Source organism: Panthera leo, chromosome B2 (genome assembly GCF_018350215.1).
Source record: "Panthera leo isolate Ple1 chromosome B2, P.leo_Ple1_pat1.1, whole genome shotgun sequence".
Classification (NCBI taxonomy): Eukaryota; Metazoa; Chordata; class Mammalia; order Carnivora; family Felidae; genus Panthera; species Panthera leo.
In genome coordinates, this window is record NC_056683.1 from 115168021 (window position 1) to 115193338 (window position 25318).

Genomic DNA, 25318 nt, shown 5'->3' on the forward strand with positions numbered 1-25318 from the left:
AAAGTAAGGTCTTGAACAGACAGGATACAATAATGAGTAAGAAATGGAAGCTGCATTTCAGGCGCTTAGAATCTACCAGGAAGGACGTATCATTTGTTCCCTTGCTCATAACAGACCCAAAATAAACCTCTTTCCATATAAACATTTTTAAAAAAAAGCACAAGCATTTCAATGATAACAGCTTGTGCTCATATTGTAGCCCTTGCCTTCCCACCTACGGAGCTTAATGCACTAAATAAACATCATCATCCACCAGGGCATCCCTGTTATTGATGTAGCTGGAAAGTATTATTCATTCTTTATCCAAATGAGGAAAAGGTTTTGGAAGGTTAAATTAGTTGCCCATAGCTACAGAATTAACGGTAAAATAGGGAATAGAATTCAGAGTTCCCTAAGCTATTGCTCCAGATTTTTTTTTACCTCCTAAAGAAAATATTTCTGTTTTACAGGTCTTTAGGGGTCTTAGGTAGTTTTTCATAGTAATATTATTCATGAAGCAGTGTCTTTTGAACATCAAGATAATTCATAACAAGTTTGCACTTTCCTATTTTCAAACCTACTCCAATGAACATTATTTGTTGATGAAAATTTTCCACCCATGAAAACTCTTTTAAATTCAAAAATTATCATCTAAAATTCCAAATTTTTATCTAAAAATCCCACCCCCTCCTCTAAAAATCATCATTTTGTAACCTTAGACGTTTATTACTACATTTCTTTAAAAAATGAATCAACTGACCTCATGAAAAAATGTCTAACTTATACTTTAAAGGTAAAACGATTACCTTCATGATTTGTTAGAAAAACATTCACCATTAAATTAAAGTCCGTTTGTCTGGGAAATGATTTTAAGCATTTAGTTCCAAGAAACAGCACCGACACTTAAATACAAAGCGTGCTTTCCCATTTTGCCCTTTGCTAACATGGCGATAACTTTACCATGTCTTGTGGCTATTGTTTCAGTATAATTGAATTCTTAGAAGATTTCATTTGCCTCAAAACATTTCAAGAGCACAATATGAACAACTCAATTATAATCAGACAACTCGGTGAATTGAAATGAATAAACAGAAATACTGGGATGTGCCTGCACTGCACCACACTCTTGCATGCACTAGCACTCCCACTGCCCCCATCAGCAAGAAACCCAGAAAACACATGCTTTGTCTTTGATTCTCCCCCTCACAATTATTATCCTGCCAATTCATTTTATTAGTTACATCTGCTTAATCATTTTGGACTCTATTTGTACTATATTGTGGAGTTAGTAAAAGTAAATGGCTACTTCATGATCAATCACGTGAAATAACACTTTTATTACAAAGCATGTCTAACCCAAATGGGATAGCTTGTGAGCATATGCTAATTTTATACATTCTCATAAAAAATGGTATTTTAATGGAATCTATTCAGATTTTTACTTCAGCTGTAACACTGTCATTACTCTTACACATCTAAACTGGTAGTTAATCAAACAACTTGGAACACTTCAAAACCTACTACAACCTATCACTATCCTTCTTCTCCTGCCTAAACAGCCTTCTTCCTTCCAAAAGGTCAAACTGGGATAGTGGGAGCACCCTAATCACTAACTCACCCAACCAAGCAACAACCTTTGCTTCCCCAAATAACAAGTAAATGTGTACTTAATCGCCCAAAAGACCATCCATTCCAGATTTCATTTTTCATCCCAAATTCTCAGCTCTTTAATGAACCCGTCTAACGTGTGAGTTCACTGGCATTTTAGTGCAAGGAAAAATGCTTAGGGATTAAAAACTCTGGGGGAAACACAGCTACATGGAATGAACATTGGCCCGGTTGTCCTAGGCTCATCCCTGTTATCTCAGTCCTATCCAGTTAGCTTCGGATGTGATGGTTAGAACTATGTTCACCCACGAGATCATCCAAGAACAAAAGAATCGAGTCAAATGTGAGGCTTCAGCCCACTCCAACATTCAATGTATCTGGGAAAAACAAATGAAAATTGACAGGGGTACAGTAGGCACACTGTATACATTGTTCATTTAACTCCTGAAGAGAATTTCCAAAGAGCTAAAAAGTTACCAGATAAGGCTATCAGGAGCTGGGTTTTCCTACTGGGTTTTAAGTTACTGACGACAGATAATGATAATGAGGATAGACAATTTTAATTAGGTTGTATATATCAGTGCTCACACATGACGCTCTGATGAGCATAAATGACTGATATGAACGACACTCCATGGGACATAGAATAGGCCCCTACCCTGCTCTCAGAAGAGTATGTCTAGCCTCCTGGTATGTCACAAAGACATTTCTGGTAAATCAGTGTACTGAATTTCTTCCCTCTATCTTGCTACATTTTCAATAGAAACGTAGAATGGGAAATGAACATAAAATACTGGTGTATATGTATATATAGATTTGGGTGTATATATAATATCATATGGATACACCATACACTTAATATGATGAAAAATAATGAGAGAAATAATTTCAAGACAGGAAATGGTGACTCAAGACTGAAAACACTGTAATATATTTTTGGTTAGTACTTCCGAGTCCAATAAGGAGTACATGGTACACCATGGCTTTATCACCATTGATAAAGTAACACACTTACCAAAATTTTTGTACTAAGGCTGCTAGTCAACCAACCAACTTGATTTATTCATGTACAATTTTTATTTTTTTATTTAAAAAAATTTTAATGTTTATTTTTGAGAGAGAGAGAGAGCATGGGGAGAGGCGGGGAAGGAGACAGGGAAAGAGAGACAGAGAAACAGAGAGACAGAGACAGAATCTGAAGCAGGCTCCAGGCTCTGAGCTGTCAGCACAAAACCCGATGCGGGGCTCAAAACCACAAACAGCAAGATCATGACCTGAGCCGAAGTCAGACGTTTAACCGACTGAGCCAGGGAGGCACATCTAATTTTTTAAATCTTTCACCAAATGATCATATGCTTAAATATAATTTCAAGGTTTAAGCCTTAGACTTTATCCCTACACAGTTATGTTAATTCATATTTTGATGTGCAGTATATATACATCAATCAGGCACTAATGCATATGCAATACCTCTATAAACAAAAACAGAATGACTCATCATATTACAAAGTGCTAGAAATGGTTTACACAAAACACACACATAAGCAATTCCTTTGCTTCCATTACTTTGATTTTTATTCCTTTGGTGTTGCTCTTAGAATCACCTGGGGGACTTAAAATAAATATCTATGCCTTGACCCTAATTCAAACCAATTAAACAAAAATTTCTGGGAGTGTGGCACTGGTCCTTTATAAAGAACTCCATTATTCTAAAATGCAGTCAGCTCTGAGAACCAGCATTCCATAACTGCCTTAAAATATTCCCTAAATGCTACTTAAAATTATCTTCCCTTCTAGACCTAGTATCCTAATTCTTCTCCATGCTAGTAATAAAACATTACAAATTATTACAGGCAACTTTATGTATGTGTCCATGTATAGTAGTCTAGAATATGGGCTTCTCCACCATGCGTTCATCCTTATGTTAGTGGTAAATCCAAATTTATGTGTGAGACAAATCTTTTTGCCTGCCTATGGATATCCCTGAATCTCAGTATTTGAAACATTTATCATTCTTTTGAGTAACAAATGTCTTTCTATTGCATGTTTGTCATTTATCATATGTTGCAATTAATTGTATTTCATTTTTTTCTCTTGCTATATAAAAAAAAACCCTCAGAAACAAATATATAGTCCCCATCTTTCAATTTTCCAGGACCTCTCCAGTGTATATCTAAATATTAATCTCACATCTTATTTCCTATCATTTTCCTTCTTTTATTGATAAAGACAGAAAAGTAGACAGATATTTAATTCTATTCTACACTAAGTTCACCATCATTCTCAATATCCGTTGCTATATTTGTCAATATGGTACATATTCCTCTTATGAAACAGACCACTACTGGTTAGTTTCCATTGTATATTTCTCCTCATATTTGACTCTAGACATTGGAATAATGCTTAGTTCCGTCCTTGGGACTCTTCTGCACTCTATTCATATCTACCATTGTGATCTCATCTAGTTTCATGGTTTCACATATCATCTATATACCAAAGACTCCCAAATAGTCTTCTCCCTGAATATCAGACTTGGATATCAAATAAGTATTTCAAATTTAACATCTCTAAAACCCAACTCCTCCTACATTCACGCCCATTCTAGTTCATATCTAATCCATCCTTCTAAGTGCTCAGGCCAGAAACTTTTTTTATTCAGACTCAACACCATGAATCCAATCTGTCACTCAATCCCATTAACCTTAATGCTGAAACATCTCTTTTGATTACAGCCTGGTTCCAAGTCAGAATTACCAAGTCCCAAGTCACCTGTATTATCACATCAGCTTCCCACTGGTCTCCCCATTACTACTCTTGCTACATCACCATATCTATTCTTCACGTCCCATAGTCACTTTGACCCTGCCAAGGCAGAAATTAAATCACATCACTCCACTTAAAACCTTGCAAAGTCCTGGGGCGCCTGGGTGGCTCAGTCGGTTAAGCATCCAACTTCGGCTTAGGTCATTATCTCACAGTTCGTGAGTTCAAGCCCCGCATCGGGCTCTGTGCTGACAGCTTAGGGCCTGGAGCCTGCTTCAAATTCTATGTCTCCCTCTCTCTCTGCTCCTCCCCAGCTCATGCTCTGTCTCTCTCTCCTTCAAAAATAAATAAAAACATTATAAAACAAACAAACAAACAAAAAGAAAAAACCTTGCAAAGTCCTGCCAATGAGCCTACAGGATCACTGTTACTACCCTAACCTTATCTCCTACTCAACCCTCACACTCATTGTCCTTCAGCCAAACTGGCCACGTTACTGCTTTCACACACTGATATGCTCCTCCTTCAGAGATCTCCCACTCGCTAACCCCTCTGCCTGGAACGCTTTTGCCCTAGACTTTGGCATGGCTTGCCCTGTCACAATCTTATAAGTCTTTAGTTTTCTCCATATTTGTATATTTTACTTCCAACTTTTTATTATCTTTCTTCCCATCAAAATATAAGCTCCTCGATGGCAAGGAACTTCATCTGTTTTACTCATGAATTTCCCAAGTGCCTGTAAGAATGGCTGGCACATATACTATTAAATAGATATTTAAGTGAATAAATGAATTGGCAAGTATAGGTTACTAAAACTGACTAAATTATCTCCATCACAGTACTTTGATTTGTTATTCAAAATCTTGAGGAAAGCTAAAAGAAATCGAAAAGTGACCAACTTCATTAAAGGAAGAAGAAGCCAAAGACGCAGAACCAAAGTTTACTAGACAAAGAAAACGTACTTAGCTCCAAAATAAATGAAAAAATGTCCTAATTAACATGGAAGGTCAACTAAAATGAGAACTACATGCAATTTTCATTCACTCTACAGACTTTAATCAACTTCAGAACTGTTATAAGCATATAAATTAGGTTGTATTTTAAACACATGAAAACTCTTCCTTTCTTAACATGAAAAAGAAGTCTTATTTCTAGCTCCGTTTAACCCCAATACAGTCAGGAATCATGCCGCAGATGTAATCTGTGGACGCGGTGTGCCTTTGAGAATGCACAAATCTTTACAGAAATATATCAAATTGACTACACATGTTAAAGTGAAATTTATTTCAATAAATATGGATTATAAATTACTTTCATTTATATATATTAAGAAATTATTGCATTTATGTAGTAGAGAGTAAATATAGTAAAGTAAGATAAATAGATGTAAGTTATCATTTGACTCTGAACAAAACTACATAGCTCCTATTGAAACAACCTTCTCAAAGGTAACAATTGAACACCATAAAAGTTTTGGATATTTACTGCAGTGTTAATTATGACAGAAGAAAGAAGATACAATATATGCCTAGCACTATGGAAATTTTAAATAATGTGTGCCACCTTTATATGATAAAGAGTCTTTATATGTCATCCATATCAAAATTATCTCAAAAGATGAGGAAATAATATATTACATAACAAAAAAGGAAAAGACTCATATGCTATATGGTCATGATTTCATTACATAAACATACATACACATATACAGAGATGTACACACAAACACCATATACACACAAATACAGACTCTCATGGTGGGGGTGGATAAAAAGAACATTGAAATATGGAGAGTAGTTTTCTCTTGGTTTTGGACTTATGGGTGATTTTTAAATGGTTTTCTGAATTATTTGAATATTTGTACACTATGCATGTACTAGCTTTAAAATTAGAGAAAAATGAGCATGACAAATTTCTACAAATAGAAATAGAGAAGAAATCTTGAAAAAAATATATCTTTCAGGGATCTGAACACAAAGCCTCGACTCCAAAATAATTACTATTAATGTATATGTAGAATCTCTTTTTCAAAGAAGCCCAAAGAATTTCATGTGAACTACACTATGTAACTAGAAATTATATATATTTCACTTTGGGAGAAATTTTAGAGTGGAATTTTGTCACTTTCTGGTGTCATCTATTTTCTCTTTTCAAATGCTATTTTTGTCTGTATATAATTATCTTCTACCTTTACCTCCATTCCAGTAGAACTGTTACACTAAGTTCAAATAAGATTAAAACAACAGAATGAAATGATGAGTTACTTGTTACGGCTAAAATGACCTTAAAGACTAAGCTTTAAGAGGCTATTTTAATTATTGAATATTTATCACAGTAAAGTACTATTGTTGGCACTATTAGGACAAGAAAGTGTCAAAACACAGTACCTACTTATTGGCCACTTTCCTCATCTCTCTGATATTCTTTTTCTTTTTAAGTTTATTTATTTATTGGGGGGGGGGGGGGAGAGACGTGGAGAGAGAGAGAGAGAGAGAGAGAGAGAGAGAATATCCCAACCAGGCTCTTCACTATCAGCACAGAGCCCAATAGGGGCTTGAACCCATGAATCATGAGATCATGACTTGAGCTGAAATCCGGAGTCAGAGGCTTAATCAACTGAGCTACCAAAGCACCCCTCCCTGACATTCTTCTATTAGTCTGTCTAGTTTCTGACTAAAAGCTCACCTCTGTTCTTTTTGGAACTCAGCTATTCCACTCCCTATTCCAGCCACTTTATTTCCACATACTCCAGTGTACCTGGCTGTTGCTTGTTACTGTCTCTCTACACTCTGCCATTGCTACCTGTTGTCATGGAATACAATACTATCAATCAATTAAAGATAGACAATGCATGCTGTGACCATGTAATTCACTCTCATTTTTTGAAGCACTGACTAGCAACATGACATGGAATAATTAAAGATACAAGGTCCAATCCATTTACATAACCAACACTATACACTCCTTATTTGTTGGCTTATTAAAATCTACGTTCACTGGGGGCGCCTGGGTGGCGCAGTCGGTTAAGCGTCCGACTTCAGCCAGGTCACGATCTCGCGGTCTGTGAGTTCGAGCCCCGCGTCAGGCTCTGGGCTGATGGCTCGGAGCCTGGAGCCTGTTTCCGATTCTGTGTCTCCCTCTCTCTCTGCCCCTCCCCCGTTCATGCTCTGTCTCTCTCTGTCCCAAAAATAAATAAAAAACGTTGAAAAAAAAAAAATTTAAAAAAAAAAAAAAAAAATCTACGTTCACTGTTTTCAAAGTATGTTCACTATGTTCACTACCATAGATTACTTTGGTCCTCACAAGTACCCTCTGGGAAAGGAAAGGCAACTATTAACTTCTTGATTTTATCTTCAAAAAGAGAACCATTCTCCAAATCATGTGGATGTATATCCAAGTCATAAGTGTTAGAATCTAGAGCCTGAGTCCTAAAATAATCTTTTGGTAAAATATGCTTCAACCATATTTTCTTCCTTCCTTTCTCCATAAGGCATTGGGTAGATCTCCCCAAAATATCAAACCCATTACAGGTTGCAGATATTCTCAGACTCTTGGAAAATGTTTCATAAGTCATATGTTCTTCTCTAACACTAACTAGTTGGCTAGATCAGGGAGGAAAAGCTTTGGAATTCCAGGGAATTCACTTCACAGAGTGGAGAGAAAACTTCCTGGGGCTCATTTTGTCATTTAATAATATTTGCTCTTTAATATTTTGTTGCTTAATGATACTTTAATGCTTGTTATTTTGTTTGTACTGTGGCTTTTCCAGTGAGTTATAGGAAATGGAGAACACAATGAGGCTCAAAGTAATTTATCTAAGCTTTCCAACAGACAACGGTAAGTGCATGGAAGAAAAAGTAGGAAAGGGATGTCCTAACTCCTGTTCATACTGTATGTAAAGCCCTGCAGATGGGACTTCAATCCCAACACTGCGAGGCAAGAAGAATATCAAAAAATGAGTTAATCTAGTAATAGAAATAACCTACACATATTATATTCTTGGGAGGGAAAATATTCAGAGACAAATCCTTTGAAAATAAAAGATTTTAAAACCTTTTAACTCTGGATATGACTCTCTTTGAAGCAGTGGAGACGAAATTCAAGGGAAAAAGGAGAGAGCTCTGTAGAAAGACATGATCTTTGAGTCAGTACAAGACACCAGACTAAGAGGTGAACGAAGTACAAGTTTTGTTCCCCGCTAGAACTCAACCTTCCTCTAAGGACTGTGCCTTGGAGAACTCTCCAATGCTGGACTCTAAAGAAGTCTGCACTATTCTGTGTGATTTATCTAATATTCAGTGCAGAATATTTTCCAGAAAATCACATATATACTGATGCACAGATAGATAAAACCACATACACAGATACATACCTAGACGCAGATAGAGACAAGCAAAAACACATAACACTTTTCAAGCGTTTGAAAACCTCTAAAAATTCACTAACATAATATGTAGATGAGATATATAAAGGGCAGAGAAAATTGAACTTACCCTTTCTCACTCTTTAAAGAGCAAATGAAGGCAAAAGAACCAACATAAGCTATTTTTTTCATGAGAACAAGAACTCACAATTGACAACCTAGGCATATCTAGTCTGTGAAAAAAGGTTAAATATTTTCCCAAATATGTAGATATGGGTACGCATACAAGTTCTGTGAAACTAAAATCAGTCTGCATGATAGAAAAATCCAGATTTAAAAATTACAAGGAGCCATAGCTTGTCTGGTTCCTGTGTCAGATTTAGATTCATATTCAATTTTTCAAATCTAGATATTTGCTGGTGCTTGCTTGAAGATATTTGTATAGTAACAGACACTCGGTTTTTGGAGCATGAGGTACTTTTACCATTTTTCCCATTTCTCCATGTTTCAAATATTGTCGCATGTCTTCTTCCATGCTTTTATGACATTATAGGCTGAAGCTACTTTCAACATTAAATAAAATACAAATTAAAATGATGTATTTCATTTTTAAAATGTTGCAGTAATAATGATCTCACAGCAATTCAGTAAGCCAAATGAAAAAGAATAATAATGTGTAAAAGGCCTTAAAGAGTTGAGAAATAATAAACCATTTCCCAAGTGATTCCATGTCTTAAATATCCTATCTTTGTTAAGAATAATATTTGAAAGTTCAAGTTACCTACAATAGTGTTCTATGGAAATCATTCCCAGACATCATTATGTGTCATAGTACAAAGCACCTGCATTCAGTGAACAGTTATGTAGGAAAGGTAATTTTCTGAATTGGACATAAAATAATTCCTAATGAGCTACTGAAAAATTATAATTGGGAATGCAATTTATTTCTGCTAAAAAAAGTAAGTGAAAGGAATTCAAATCAATTTCTTACAGATTAATGACATTACTAACCAGCCATGTCACCTTGGGCCAGGAGAAAGAAATCATATTTATTCAGTATCAACTACATGCTAGATAATAGCAGATACTGAACAAACATTATTTCCTTTCCTGGTACAACAAAATTGAAAGAGAGACATTATTTCTAATTTATTGACATGAAATGCAAGCTCAAGAAGATTATATGTCATAACCAAACAGCAAGCCGTAGAACCTGGATTTGAATTCAGGTTACTCTGGTTCCTGTGTCAGTTTATTTATTTTTATACTATTTTATTTGTAAAATGAAAGGTTAAATTAGAGATAATCTCTAAGGTCTGTTTTAGATACAATGGAAACTCATTTTGAGTTCTGCTGCTACCACTCGAACAGTTTACACAACACAGTGGATTTGGTGACTTCATGTATCAAAATACAAGGAAATCTGAACACAAAGGAACATGTCTTATATTATGGCATCCATTATTACAGTATTATAGTATAACCATGTGCAGCCAAGAGTCCATTAAAAAAAAAAGGTAGTAAATACTTAAACACAGCATGAAGGAAATCTATATGAAAATTATAAATTGTTTTTGTTGACAACTCATTTCTCCTCATTCATTCCACTTGAATGATTTCCTGGGGCATGTATGTGTCTACTTTCTAAACACAGATATACAGCATTTGAAATTCCAAATAACTTTTGGACCACTGTAATTAGTCCAGTAAAAAATTGCTCGGCCTGCATAAATAAGAGAATTAACATGAAAGCTTGCCTTATTTTTTTAAATGGAGTCCAGTACAAAGGGTTTACATAAACAGTGAGACCAGAGAAGTCTGGACTTAGTTTGAGGAATGTGACCTATAATAGCAACAGTCAGCTCTTCCCACTGGCTTATTGTCTTTATTGATTTTAGTTTTGAGTAAAAGAACAGAAGCAACAGTCACCTCTACCAAGCTAAGAAGACTCTTGTTTCTTGATTTCACTGGTAATGAATCTACCTGTGAAATCCAGTTAAAACAAACAAACAAACAAACAAACTCAATGTCTATCACACAGAGCAAAATTTCACTGGCACAATTATACTCTCAATAGCCAAGTTAATCTATAAAACATGAACATGAAATCTTACCTTCCAATACAGCCACAAAAATCTACAATTCCAAAGATTTTACATAGCACACAGAAAAAACATAAACAGGAACAATGAAATAGTATTACAGTGTTAACCATTGAAAAATGTGTAGTGAAAAAGGTGAGAAGAAAAAGCACCAGAAATCATTTCTACATACGGAAAGAGGAGGGAATAAAACAGGGCTGGAGTTCAACTCACTCAGACCATCAGACAAACTAGAGCCACCCCATTCCTCTTCATGGAAATGCTTAAAAAGGCCAATTTAGAAACAGCAGAATACATTAACAATAGTCAATTCAAATCGTGTCATAAAACATCCCCTTTTTTCTTTTCCATCAATATTCTCATTCCTTCTATTTATGCATTCAAAAATAATCTGAACGTCAAGGTAATTGATACATGCTCTCAAGAAAATAAGTTGAGGAAATTTCAGATTTTTATAAGATTTCGAGTCATTCTATGTTGATGGCAGTGTTCTTAACAGGAACATAACTTGTCATGTGACATATTTATTCATGATAGGCAACGGCTCTTGCACAAAAAGCAAGGAAAAGTATCTGCTGTTCATATTCTCAACTGTATTTTTGCTCTAACAGGACTTCTTAGGGGTATTTTATGTTTCTTTTGAATTAACACACAGAAACAGACTACTTTTTATTTTTACGTATATCATTAGCTATGTGAATACAGCAATGCCATTAAGCTCAGCTAAATTGAGCAGCATTCCAGGGCTTCAGTTTTGAGGAATTCAAACATAAAAACAAAGTAAAAACAAGCATTCTTGGGAGGAAAAAAGATTTTGAGTCATTCACTCAATTATTTACTGCTGATCCAAGTGCCAAACACAGCACTAAACTGCACAAAAGTGAACTGGGGTATTATTCCATGTCATTCTTAATTTCAAGTATCAGTCTCTTAACTCTATTTTCAAGAACTATGTCATTTTATTAGTGCTAGCATATCCTTTAGCATTGTTTTAGATATCATTTCTTTAAGCCACAAAACCGTTAAGTCACAATCAGTAGCAGGATTACATTCAAAAGTCTTTTACAGTTTAAACAAATTTTTATTTGCAGGGAGAGTTAAGATGGCAGAGAATTAGGGGGACCGTGGGCTTTGCCCATCCTTCAAACACAGCTTGTATTGAGCTCAGATCACCTGGAACATCCAGTAAATTGATAGGACTGACAGAGGATCTCCACCTGCAGGGAGACAGCGTGGCAGGTGCGAGGCTTATTATTTTTTTAATGTTTATTTATTTTGAAAGAGAGACAGAGAGAGAGACAGAGAGAGAGAGAGAGGAAGGGGCAGAGACAGAGGAAGACAGAATCCCAAACAGGCTCCTCTCTGTCAGCGCAGAGCCCAAAAGAGGACTTGAACTCACGAACCATGATCATGACTCATGACCTGAGCCGAAATCAAGAGTCCGATGCTTAATCGACTGAGCCACCAAGGAGTCCCTGAGGCTTATTTTAACAAATACATCAAAGCACACTTAATGAAAGGTCCAAACACTCCTCACTGCAAACAAGGAGGAGCTCTGCAGAGGACTGACCAGTGGGAAAGAGCAGCAAAAACTCAACAGCAGGTGTGCACACAGCATACACCAGAAAGACTTCCTGAAGCACCAGGCCCTGGACAGTGTATGACCCCTTTCAATTTTTTTTATTTTTGTATTTTTTACTGTACTTTTTATTTTTTTATGTTCATTTATTTTGGAGAGAGAGAGACAGAGCACGAGTGGGGGAAGGGCAGAGAGGGACCCCTTTTTAATACAGCAGTATTCTTAGGTGCAGGAAACATAACAAGCTTTCAAAACACACAAAAGATAGAAACTCAGCCAAAATCACAAGACAGAGGAATTCTCCCCAAAAGAGAGGTCAAGAAGAAATCACAGCCAGGGATGTGCTCAAAACAAATAAACAAAGTTTTATTTTCTATGTAATTCCTAGTTATTTTTGAGCCCCGTACAGAGTAAATAATAGAACCTTGAAACAAATTAAATACCCAAATGCCATCTACAATTAATACTGAATTTATTTCTTAACAATTTCAGAGAAGGATTATGTATTCGTTTCGGTAACTATGAACTTAGGAAGTATGTTGCTACCCTAATAGGCCATTACCAACAAATAGATCAAACATTTCAAATGAACTTTTTTTCCTTTTTTAAAACTTACTCCTTTCTTTTTTTAATATTTATTTATTTTTGAGGAAGAGAGAGAGAGGGACAGTGCAAATGGGGAAGGGGCAGAGAGAGAGGGAGACACACAATCTGAAGCAGGCTTCCGGCTCTGGGCTGTCAGCACGGAGCCCAACCCCACTGTGAGATCATGACCTTAGCTGAGGTCTGACGCTTAACCGACTGAGCCACCCAGGCGCTCCTAAGATGTATTCCTTTCTCATTGAAGAGTAACTTTGTCTTGACAACCACACACACAGGTGTATCCCACAACAGGGTGAACATTTGTTATCAATATAATGATTCTGGGCTAATACCCAACTTAATAGAGGCATCTCTCAATACAAACATTTTTGATGAACATTTTTTTGTCTGAAAAAATATTTTTACTTATGACTCAAAAACCTTACATAGTAAATTAATTAAACTATGCAGAGAAAGAATTGTGAATTCAAATACAGTTAGTAAAACATGAAAACTGCATAAATATTGGAAAGCTCAGAGCACTTTAAGTGTCATGTGTGCAGATACAGTAAACACAAAGCAATGTATTCCATTTGAAGTAACTCTATAGTGAGTTTAATTATTTGGATCATACTAATTGTTTGGACCATGAAACAATGTATCAAGCATGAACTTTAGCACCTACTTTGAAAATGTACTTTGTATGCTGTCTGTTAGCTACATTTTAATTAACTGGCCAGGAATTTTGGCTAGCATCTCACAGGTTACAATTTTTCCCATTTAAAATAATAAGAAATTGATTCCTTGTTAGCATTTTCACCCAGAATACCTGATTTTCAGAAACAGACTTTGATATTAAGTGGGAGAACCTTATTAACTAACTGACGATCTCTTACGCACTAGGGAACGGACGCCTGGGTGGCTCAGCTGGTTGAGCATCTGACTGGCTCAGGTCATGGTCTTGCAGTTTGTGGGTTTGAGCCCCACACCAGGCTTGCTGCTGTCAGCCTGGAGCCTGCTTCAGATCTTCTGTCCCTCTTCAGCTCTCTCTCCCTCTCTCTCTCTCTCAAAAATAAATAAAGCATTAAAAAAATGTTTTATTATGCGCCAGGCAAAAGACAGTTCTTTTGTCTTAGAAAGAAAGTATCATTGTTTCAGAATGAGAAACAAATTTGTCAAAAGCAAATCTTCAGTGGATATAACAAATTATAACAAGTTTGCAGAAAGAAATTTACTTAACTTGGAGCATAATACTTGCAAGTAATGAGTCCTAACAAGAAGCAACCAACTGTGTTAAAAGTTTTGTTAGTGTTGACAAAGTTTTGACAGGCTTTTTTGTAACATTTTTTTTAAAGCTTTACTGCCAAATATTACAGTAATGCCAGACTGGAATTCTGTTTTCTTCCTGTTAAAATAATGAATCGATCTTAATAAGTTCAGTGTAATAAGTTAATCACAGCCATTCAGTCTTACTAGCAAGTGGTTTCTGCTTTCCTCCTATACTTTGCCTGAAGACTCTGCTATAAGCTATAGGCTCTAGAAACTGGGCCCTCAACTAACGTCCTCAATGGAATGAATGGACTACAGGAGATGCTTCTAACTATAATGCCTTCAAGGACTAGCCTCATGGGGTATAAGCTTCAGTGCTGACAACACACATTAGCCAGACTGTATGTACCAGGACCCAGAGCCAGAGTTTCTAGGATGAATGACTTCCTGAAACAGATTGCAGTCCCGAAATTCAAGAAACAACAAATTAGTCAAGCATAACTTAAGGACCTGATAAGGGAACTCTAATTGGAATGATTTGTTTGGAAGATAATTGGTATATTTTTAATGGTCTTAATCTCTAAGCCATATTTTCATGGAACCTGAAATGGTATTTTGTTCCTACTGACCCTTCATATTCAGGAATACACTCTTTTTCTAAGGTTTTTTTTTTTTTTTTTTTTTTTCATGGCAAAGAAGTTAACATGGTAAATACAAGAAGAATATGCTCTTCTTTTTTCCCAGAATATAATTTGACAAATCAACTGAGTAACCAAAACGTTTAAATTTTATAGAGTGTTATATTTAAGAGTAACTTTTATTAAAACATATATAATAACCCTCCAAAGTGACATTATGTGGAACTAATACCTAACAAAACCTTCTGGTAATCAGGTCTATTATTTGGTCTAAGTCTATAGTTTCTCACTTGAAAGGAAGGTCAATTTGTGGCAGGCTAGGAATCTCAGCAGATTTGAGAGACATAAACAGACAGAAATTCATCCAGATTTACAGGTACTTCAGGTGATATCTGATGGAGATGAATAATGTGAGTTTGGTTTCTCAGTTTCTGAATAGAAGGGAATAAATAAGAGATTTCGAAAAATACTTTCAAGTAATATAAGTTATTAAAAATATCCTAGATTCTAACATCCCCAAACATTAGGTAATTTTCTGTCCTTACTATTTAACACTCTATGGCACTAGATATTAGATATTTTGATTTTATTATACAAGGCTTATATTTGTTAATAAACACTTCTTGCTGTACCTATGCGAATGAATCAGACAAAAAAAAAAAAAGGAAGAAGAAAGGAAAGAAAAATCTTTTTTGTCATTGTTTTTAACAAGAATTTATCATTGAAGAGTATTTATGATCATAAGAGGAAACTGTTGACAATAAAAATGCACAAACCTTGGAAGTGGACAAAAAAAAAAAAAAACTGCACGTCCTTCATTCTCTTTAAGAGCATGTACCTTTGTCTGAGTCACTATTCACTATTGATGAAGATATTTTATAAATCTGTGAGACATGTTAATTGGTAGAAAGTTCATGGCAACACAAATGATACTTATAATAATTATGCAAATAAATTTCATGTAGAGAGGCAAATGAATTCTGTTTACAGTAAAGATAACCTTAAAAGGTTTCAGATTTATTGCCCTTTTGGACATTAATCTCTTTAGTATAAAACTAGGAAACTTATCCCAGCATTCTTTCTTTCAGTGAATTATAAATGCTTCCTTTGTTCCTATCTATAGTCTTTTGAACCAGCTTTACTATACTGCTGGTTCCTACATTAATATTTTAAATCAGTCTTTAGCATGCATTCATCCAATTTATATAACACTCGACCCATTTTCAGGTTTTGAGTTTTTTATAAAGTATGTTACTTTATTTCTTCCATGTCATAAAAGTGGAGGGCAAAACAAGAGAGAGTTAAAAAAAAATTCTCAGTAGTAACAGTTGCAGGTGAGAAAGCTTAAAAAAATTTACTGACGGCAGGAAGATTTCCCAGTTCTCAAGTTTCAGATCCAATAAATGCTTTGAAATCAAGGAAAAACTGACACCAGGCTGACAGTGCATTAGAGACTATCATGTTGCTCTAATAAATGCTTTATTTGTCCACTCTTCCAAATTCCATAGCTTCAAAATTCCACTACCTACATATCCATTTTGCCATATCTGCATTAAATAGTTCTGCAACAGGCACTGTGGTTTACCTACCCAATATCCACCCCATCAGTATTCCACTATAATCTGGCCAGCCATGCACCTCAGGGGAAGCTGGCACTAACTTCAACCTCAGTTCCAACTGGGAGAGGAGTATGGGTCTGAAAGTAGAAGCTAATCGCACCTTACTGTCCCCCCTCACTCATTAGTTTAGGCATGGATAGGTGCCATAATTTTGGCCAATTAGACAAAATGATAAATCTGTTAATGGGCACCTCCAAAAAGTTTTTTATGCTTAAAAAAAACCAGACATAATGAAGAGACAACCTCTTTTTCTTCATTTCTGAAGTTAATATCTAGAAGAGTTGCAGATATGACACTCCTGAGAGGAGCTAGCCTGAGGTAAAAAGATGACCTATTGGGGGGCCTGGGTGGCTCAATCGGTTGGGCGTCCAGCCCTTAGTTTCAGCTCAGGTCATGATCTCAGGTTCATGGGTTTGAAACCCGTGTTGCGCTCTGCTCTGACAGCGCAGAGTCTGCTTTGGATTCTTTCTCTCCCTCTCTCTCTCTCTCTCTGCCCCTCCTCCGCTTGTGTGCATTCTCTCTCTCTCTCTCTCTCTTTCTCTCTGCCCCTCCCCCACTTGTGTGCATTCTCTCTCTCTCTCTCTGCCCCTCCCCCACTTGTGTGCATTCTCTCTCTCTCTCTCTCTCTCTCTCTCTCTTTCTCTCTGCCCCTCTCCCGCTTGTGTGCATTCTCTCTCTCTCTCTCTTTCTCTCTCAACTTTTAAAAAAATTTCAAAAAAAAAAAAAAAAAAAAAAAAAAAAAAAGGAAGATCACCCATCAAAATGGAAGAGCAGAGAGAAATCCAACAAAGCCAATCCTGGACCATTTGTTATGTGAATGTAGTTTTCCTTATTGTTTACAGACGTTTTAATTTGGGCTTTTCATTACTTACTTGGAGCTGGAGAAAGCAGAAAAGATACAACTTTGGCCCTACTTCCAAGTCAGCCCTGCAGCTTTTTTTCTGCAGTCTCTAAAGAAGGATCTCTACTTATACTTGTTTATATAGATTTCAGAAGCTGGATCTTCTTCTCCTCTATGTCTACATACTTGGATTCCTAACCTTGGCTTTCCTAAGACCTGAAACCTCTGGCATTTACTTAACCTCTCTGAACCTCAGTTCCCTCTTCTATAGAGTGAGGTTAATACATACTCAAAGGGCTTTTATAAAAATTAAATGAAATGCCATATTTCAAAAAATACCTGAGATTAGATAAAAGCGGTCAGAAAAGCATCTAACCTGGCTTGGATAAAAATCATACTCTCAAAACATAACTTGTGAATAGTCAGATGTGACATTCCACTTTCCTACTTAATTCACTATATATTTAAGAACAGGGGGAAGGGAGAAGGTACAGAAATATATAGTTAACCTGATGAAATTTGTGAAATTGTTTATTTGATTTAACCTCATCAACTGCAAGAAATAAGTCAGCATATCTCTTTAATCTATGTCCTTGGGTGAGGAGTTCATGATGATCCTGGCATTTATAAGTGTCATGTACTCTGAATATATAAAACATTCACTTTTGTTGAGAGATATTTCCCAATCAATAATTTCCTCTTTGAGGGAGGGGTGAGACGTCTGTCAACATACAGGACTCTCAGCAGAAGTTAGGTTTGAAAGCTGAAAACCTTCCAAGATTTTAAAAGCATCTTTTTATGTAATGACAATTAAGTATATAAGCATAGGTCTGTATTTTTCATAATATCCACTATATGAGATAATTAACATCACAAATTTTTAAATAATCTCTAATCACTTATCTTTTTTTTTTTTTTTTGTATATTTTTCCCCTGGCATTATTCCCATGTTTGAACGATAATAAGCTTTTAAACTGAGATTGCCAACGAGAATTCCTTAGCCCTCATGAGGCAAGTTTATTTTTGGTGACAGAGAGTATAAGGTCATAACTATACTTTGGGTCACACTCCTCCCAAGGAAAAGTAATTTTATTTCTTTGGACTATGTATTGATTTTAAGATACACATTAAAGGTACCTGTATAGTCTTAGAAATTACTCTGTATTCTTATCCCTAATTCATTTAGGAGGTTGAACATTCTCTAGCACTGGTACCAGTATTAATTTTTCTTTTTTTTTTTTTTTTTTAATACTAGCCTGTTTTTCTTCCACTGAGATATATTGGGAGATATCTAACTTAGACACATTATGCACCTGAAATATCAGGAAAATATTCCCATCCCAGCATGCCATTCCTGTCCCCAGTAATTTAGACATTCTTCATGCTGCATTTATGTCCACAAGGGTAATAGTCCTTACATTAAAAACCAGCCTTCCAGAAGTGTTTCACCCTTGATGTAGTCCATTACTGCCTTTCCCTCTCTGACCCTGCACTACCTCTAACTCCCACTGTTTTTAATAAGCAACTCAAATGTGGTGAACGATCTTCTCTGTGCTGAGGGCAAAAACACCAACAGATACATGATAACATGGTTTGGAAGAACACACTGAAATAAGCCCATAATTCTAGTCCTAAAATACCCCATTGCAAACCAAGTCTTCAAATTATTTTCAAACCCTAAACTTTAGTCTGGTTCCTTCAGTCTATGAATTTTTCTTCTGCCATACCTGCTCTAATGAGACAGCAGATAATATATGTGTTTCTAAAGGCTGCTTTAGACAGACATGAGGCAACTGTTCATCAAATAACTAAAAATAACATCCAGGTAAACCAAAGAAAGGACAAAGTATCTCCCTAGGGGATGAGAGTATCTTGTAGGAAACTCTGAAGCCCAGCAGCCATTCCAAACAAGTCTCAGATCCCATTCCAGACAAAGATTAAGAGACAGTCACTTAAAACTTTTAAGTTTTGGAAAGAAATAGTATTTTAGATGAAGCAGTAGAAAATAAAAATAGACACCTCATTATATAGTGGATCTACATGTCCACAGACAACTCAAGGAAATGTATCAGCTACAATTGTGAAGGAGGGTGGTTCTGTGACAAGAGTAATTTTGTTATTAGACAGACAAACCATCCCTGGGATTTATTCACTCCACTGATCTCTAAAATGTCACTAATTTTGTAAGGTTCATGTGAGGATTAAGAAAATATATCATGTCCCTGGTTAAGTAAAAACCCTTAAGCCCCCAATAAGCCATAGCTAATGGTAGTAAATACCTTCATCTCAGAGATGCTTATCTGAAAAAGTGTTGAATGTGCACCAACCTGTTGTTTTCCAAGTGTCTCTTGGAGAGTTCTATCTCTAAGTGTTTTTCACAGAAGCCATCTTGACAGAGCTGGAGTGGTGAAGAAAGGGATAAGGGTAGGGATGTAGGAGTACAAAGCAAACAGATTCTGGGACCATTAGCTCATTGTGGTTGATTCTACATATCTGAGCACTGCGAAATATTATTTTCAAAATAAGAGTTCTATTATTTAAAAAAACTGAAAATCATAGAATGATGCATGACCTTACAGTTTTGAACTTGTAGGGTTTTCAGGCTCTGTCACCTTCTTAGAATCTAATGCCTATATCCGATACTTAGAAGTTTCCCCGTCTGTGTTAATGGACTTATGCTAAGCTATATTCTCTTACCCTTTCCCTCTCTCTCCTCCATGTCTCTCGGCCCTTCATCTCCCCCTCTAACACCCATCTCTCAGTTCTCCTTAGGACCACCACACAGCTTCACACACACACATATACACACTACCTTTAGTCACATTAAGAGACAATGATGAGTAGATGACAAAAAGAAAACAAACCAATATTTTGGCCTGATTTGCTCTATTCCTCTAACACAAACAAAACCAGTCATAATACTACAACTTAATATCTCTACACATACACATAACATTATTCCACCATCTCCATCATGTTCTGACTCTGGTAAATTTGCTGTCAACTACTTCTGTTCATTCAGATGTGTGAGATTTTGGCAGTTATGACCTTGTAGAAACATGTGTCTTGTTATCAACTGTCTATAATAGAGTGGTGAAAATATTAGGCAAGGTGATCCACTCATTTTAATGAGTGATTAAAGTTCCCAGAGAGATAGACTATAGGTTAGAAATAGTAAAGTCAATGCAAAAAACTCCCTTGAAATTTCTCCTCAGGTATATTAAAATGTGATACACTGCATACATAATACTGTTTAGTAAATTATGACTATAAGTCTTCTGTTATAAAACTAAGAGACTATCATCTTAACATAGCTGAAATTGTATTACCTATAAAATGCTATCATATGAATCAAATTGTGGAACCCAATGTTTTATTTGATTTTTAACTACATCACACTATCAGAAGAAAGCCAGGCACAAAATCATGTGACCCATGCACATTCCCTACTGAATACACAAACACATTTTGTCTCTCCAAATAAATATTTGGAGAAGGCAAGCTTCATTTTCACAATCTGGCTAATAATAAAAGTTTAAATGCTGAGATTCAAAAAATAAAAGGATATACAGTTCTAAATGTAATAAATTAATATAAAGACATATTTATTAATAGCATTGTTCATTCCTCATCCTTCTCTGTGGAATGTATTTGTTCTCTACATTTTAGTTTGGGGGTCTTGACAAAGGGGTAGAATTGAGATCCAGTAGGTTCTTAAACTGCTGAATAACGCACCTCACTAAGTATTATAACAAAAGAGAATTGGTTTCTTACATCAGTCTTCAGATTAATTTAATGACAGAGGGCTCTTATTATTATTGCCATACACATAGTGCACGTGCATTTTATAGAAGGAAGTATAGTGATTTACATTATTATTAGTGAAAAGTACCAAATTGGAGGTGGGATATGATGTAGTCATAATTTGAAATACTATCGTATGGGTTCTCTAAAGACTCTACACTAAAATTTAATTAGTCACTTTACAAAAAGCTGTTAAATTTTTAAAAAAGCAGTTATAAACACAATAAAAGTACTGAGATGTCAATCATGATACCTTTTCTTAGATCTAGGACAGAACATACAGTAAAATGGTGAAATGAGTTTGTTTCATGAGGTCATAAGCATAAAAGAATATCTGACAAACAAAGTCACAGACACAGAGGTAATTTGAGATCAAAGAATAATTTCTAGTTCTATGCAACATCACTCATTCTCATTCCAGGCTTCTAAGGAGTAAAGATTCGGATTAATTTGATGTGCAAAAAGACAAAAGACAGAGGGAGAGACAAATCCTAAAGGGAATTCCTTCTTGGTAGTATTAATAACATTTAAAATTATATCTTAAATAAACAGGTAAGATTATAAAGGCAAAAGCCAAATATTAATCATTATGTAAAGTCTTCTAATTACATTAAAATGTGAACTGAATGTAATGTTCGAGACATGGGGTATTTTTTATTCAATTAAATCTTTAGCAGGGGAAAGAAAAATCTTTTTTTGTTTAATACTTGATCAAAGTATTTAAAACCACATTATGTCCGTTAACGCTTTTGCCTAAGGAAAATGAAATAGCGTCTTGGGAAATCAAAGATGAAAACAGTTTATGTTTATGAAGGACTTACAGCATAGTGGACAGAATAACACATACAAAGATGATACTAGAATAGTAATAGCTACAAGTGAAATACGTAAAAAGTACAGTGGGAAACATATTTGGATGTGAGGACAGAAGAAATAGAAGAGTTCCAAGCCAATCAGAAAAAATCTTCCCAGTGCAGCCGGAACCTGAGTAGACAGTGAGAATGCATAAGAGTTTGGTGAGTGGATAAGTAGACAGAGAACTGTCTATGCAGAGGGAAGAGAACTTTGACGGCTCACAGATGCTCAAAGACCATACTATCTTTGAATGTTGGGGCGGGGATCCAGAATGGGGGGGAGAGAGTTTGAGCCCATTTGAGATCTCCTCTGATATATCTTTTCTCTTAATCTATAACATTTTTAATTATTAGTTCAGTTTTCCCATAGCATCCCTGTGAACACTTTGCTGCAACTCTCATTATTTTGCTTTATTGCTTTGCCAACTCTCATTAATAAATAAGACAGAGAAAAGTACAGAGTTCACAACTGTACAAGTTTATGGTTTTTCAGTTTGAGCACAACTGTGAAAACATCACCCAGATCAAGAACTACAGTACCACCCATCCAGAAGCCCCTTCATGCCACTGTCTAGGCACCAATAATCCCTCACCCCTGCTGACCCCTCCTGCAAGTAAATAAAACCCTGGCTTCCAACATCATCAATAGTTTTACCTGTTTTTGAAATTTATATAAATGAAATGCAGTACATATTCTTTCACGCCTACTTTCTTTCCCTCAAGATTATGTTTGTGAAATTCACCTATATCATATATTGCCATAGTTCATTCATGCACATTGTTGTGTAATGTTCCCTTTTATGAATGCATCATCATAAAAGCTTATTTATCCATTGTAGTGTTGACAGACATCTTTGCACTGTTTCAATTTGGGACTATTATAAATACTGGTGCATTTCTGCACATGCCATTTGTAGAACACGTGTACTCAATTCTGCGGGGCTTATACCCAAAATTGGATTTACTGGATCAATAGGTTGTATAAAGTACTTGTACTGATTTATACTCCAACCAGTAGTACATGAGAGTTTCACTTGCTCCATACTCTTACAACCACTTGAAATTTTGATTATCATCTTTATGCTGAGTATGTAGCAGTCTCTCATTGTGGTTTTAATTCACATATTCTTGGTGACTGGGTTGGGAAGATGCTCATATTTTCATATGATTTTTGGCCATTATCCTAATACCAAATGGCCTAAATTCACTCTTTTGCATACTATTGTTAATGAACTTAACAGGGCTTCCAGCCACCATCACTGTCAACTGACAAAGGGAGTGTGGAGGCTAGCAACTGCTGAAGAACATTCGAAGCAATTACTGATAGCAGTATGTCTCCAGGAAATAATTTTCTTCCTTCCTCTTTTCTTGTCTTCTATTCATCTTGATTCTTCTCTTATTCTAATCTACGTGCCCACCCTATCTTTCTTCTTCCCTTCTGTGTTTCCGGTCCAAAAAGGTCAATAAACAAAAGCCAATAAAAAGTGTGCAAGTACTGTCTAGAGAGTTCAGTAGATCACTAACAAGTTTGTATCTGACACTTAGATTTCTTACTTGAGGGTTGTCCAATTTTTGAGGAGCTTTGTTTATTTTTTTTATAAATGAAACAAGTCAGCATGCTTGACTATATATTTGAAAATAAATGGATCATTCACCAAATCGTAATAGGATAAAAATAAATATCTCCTTTTTTTATAACTTATGAACAATGTTCAATGAGTATTTTAAAGAAATATCAGAAGGAAAATGGAAAAAAAAAACAGATTCTCTTGTAAAAAAAGAACAATAAAAGAAGAATATACACAAGGGTGCTTTATTTCACTTTCCCTAAAGACCAAATACAAGTCACATTCGGCAAAAATAAAGTAGTCATGACCTTTTCCCTCTTCTGCATGATTAATTACTTAATGTCCTATTAATTGGAAGATGTGGCTGAATTTCAAACACTTTCATTTTCGGTGCATATCATCCTGTACTGTAACCACCGATTAAGCTGTTCATCAAAGGTGAGCCAACAAGGTCATCTGAGCAGTATCTCTTCAGCTATTCATTATCCATCTTCAATGATAATTAACAATGGTAACATTTCCATAAATCAACATCTTTCTGATTATTCTCTGATGATAAACAGTCAAAATGTGTGCATCTCAGCCCACCCCTTTTAATTTTATATTGAAAAAATTCTAAATATACCACAGAGAAAGCTCAAGTGAAATATTACAGAAGTTTCTTTAATTAAAATGTACGAAGAAAATAAGGCTATGTATCTTTCAAAGAAAAACATAAACCTACATACAAAACTAAAGTAGCCTGCTGACCACATAGGGGTCAGACATAAGAAGCAAAGGGTTTCAGCCACCTACTACCAATTTCTTCTTCTGGCAAGAAAATTATGGCTCAGGTCAGCTTCAGAGATAACCATTTATTTGCCTACTCAGCCATGCAAGGTGACAATTGAAACAGAAAGCAGATTTAATTCACCTTACTCTCAATACACGCATTACAGTGTGGACCAATAAAACAACTTTTCAGTGGATATAATTACTATATTCCAAACCATAATGTGGGAATGTAATTTTTAGGTTTGGTTCGGTTTACTTTGTATACTTGCTGTGTGTTGTTGTTTATTCTTGATGTATTTAACTTTTTGGCTTTTTAAATCATATTGGTTAGTAAATGCAGAAATGCTATTGGTAAAATATGCTTCTTTGGTTCACTTGTATTGACATTTTCATCTGCAATATCTATGTCTAAAACGGTCATATCTAAAATTCACTCACTATAGGAAGGTCTTTCTCAACTTGTAGAAAATTATTTATAAAGTATTTTTAAAATAACATAATAAGGGTACTGAAAACCTGTGTTAAAACTTAAGGTATTAGTAATAGATAATCGGCCTATCAATTACATATGATTATATCTTACTACACAGCATATTAATATATTACATTTTTAAACATTAGATTGTATGCTACTATATACACATGATTATATAAAATATATATTTATAAATTGTACTTATTTCTAAATATTGGAAGTAAAATAGTTCATGCTTTTTACAATTGTATTTTATTATTCCTGTTTACATTTTCAATTTTTACAATTTAATAAGTTACTGCTAAACATATATACACAGAGCTTGGAATTAGTCCCAAGTTAATATGTAGAATTGAAGGCACATATTCTAGTCTGGTAGTACTAATAAATGATAGTACTATAAAATGATATGTACATATTATACCCTATGCTAATGTGTTTTTCACAAGTAAAAGAAAACACAATTCAAACTGGCTTAACCAATAAGAAGATGTATTATT

At 35.3% G+C, this 25318-nt stretch overlaps 1 protein-coding gene across 3 annotated transcripts in view; it reads right to left on the reverse strand.

Annotated features, from left to right (window-relative positions):
* The window catches only part of PTPRK (protein tyrosine phosphatase receptor type K), a 558193-nt gene that overhangs the window by 399491 nt on the left and 133384 nt on the right, over positions 1-25318 (reverse strand). The gene's annotated exons all lie outside the window — the stretch shown is intronic.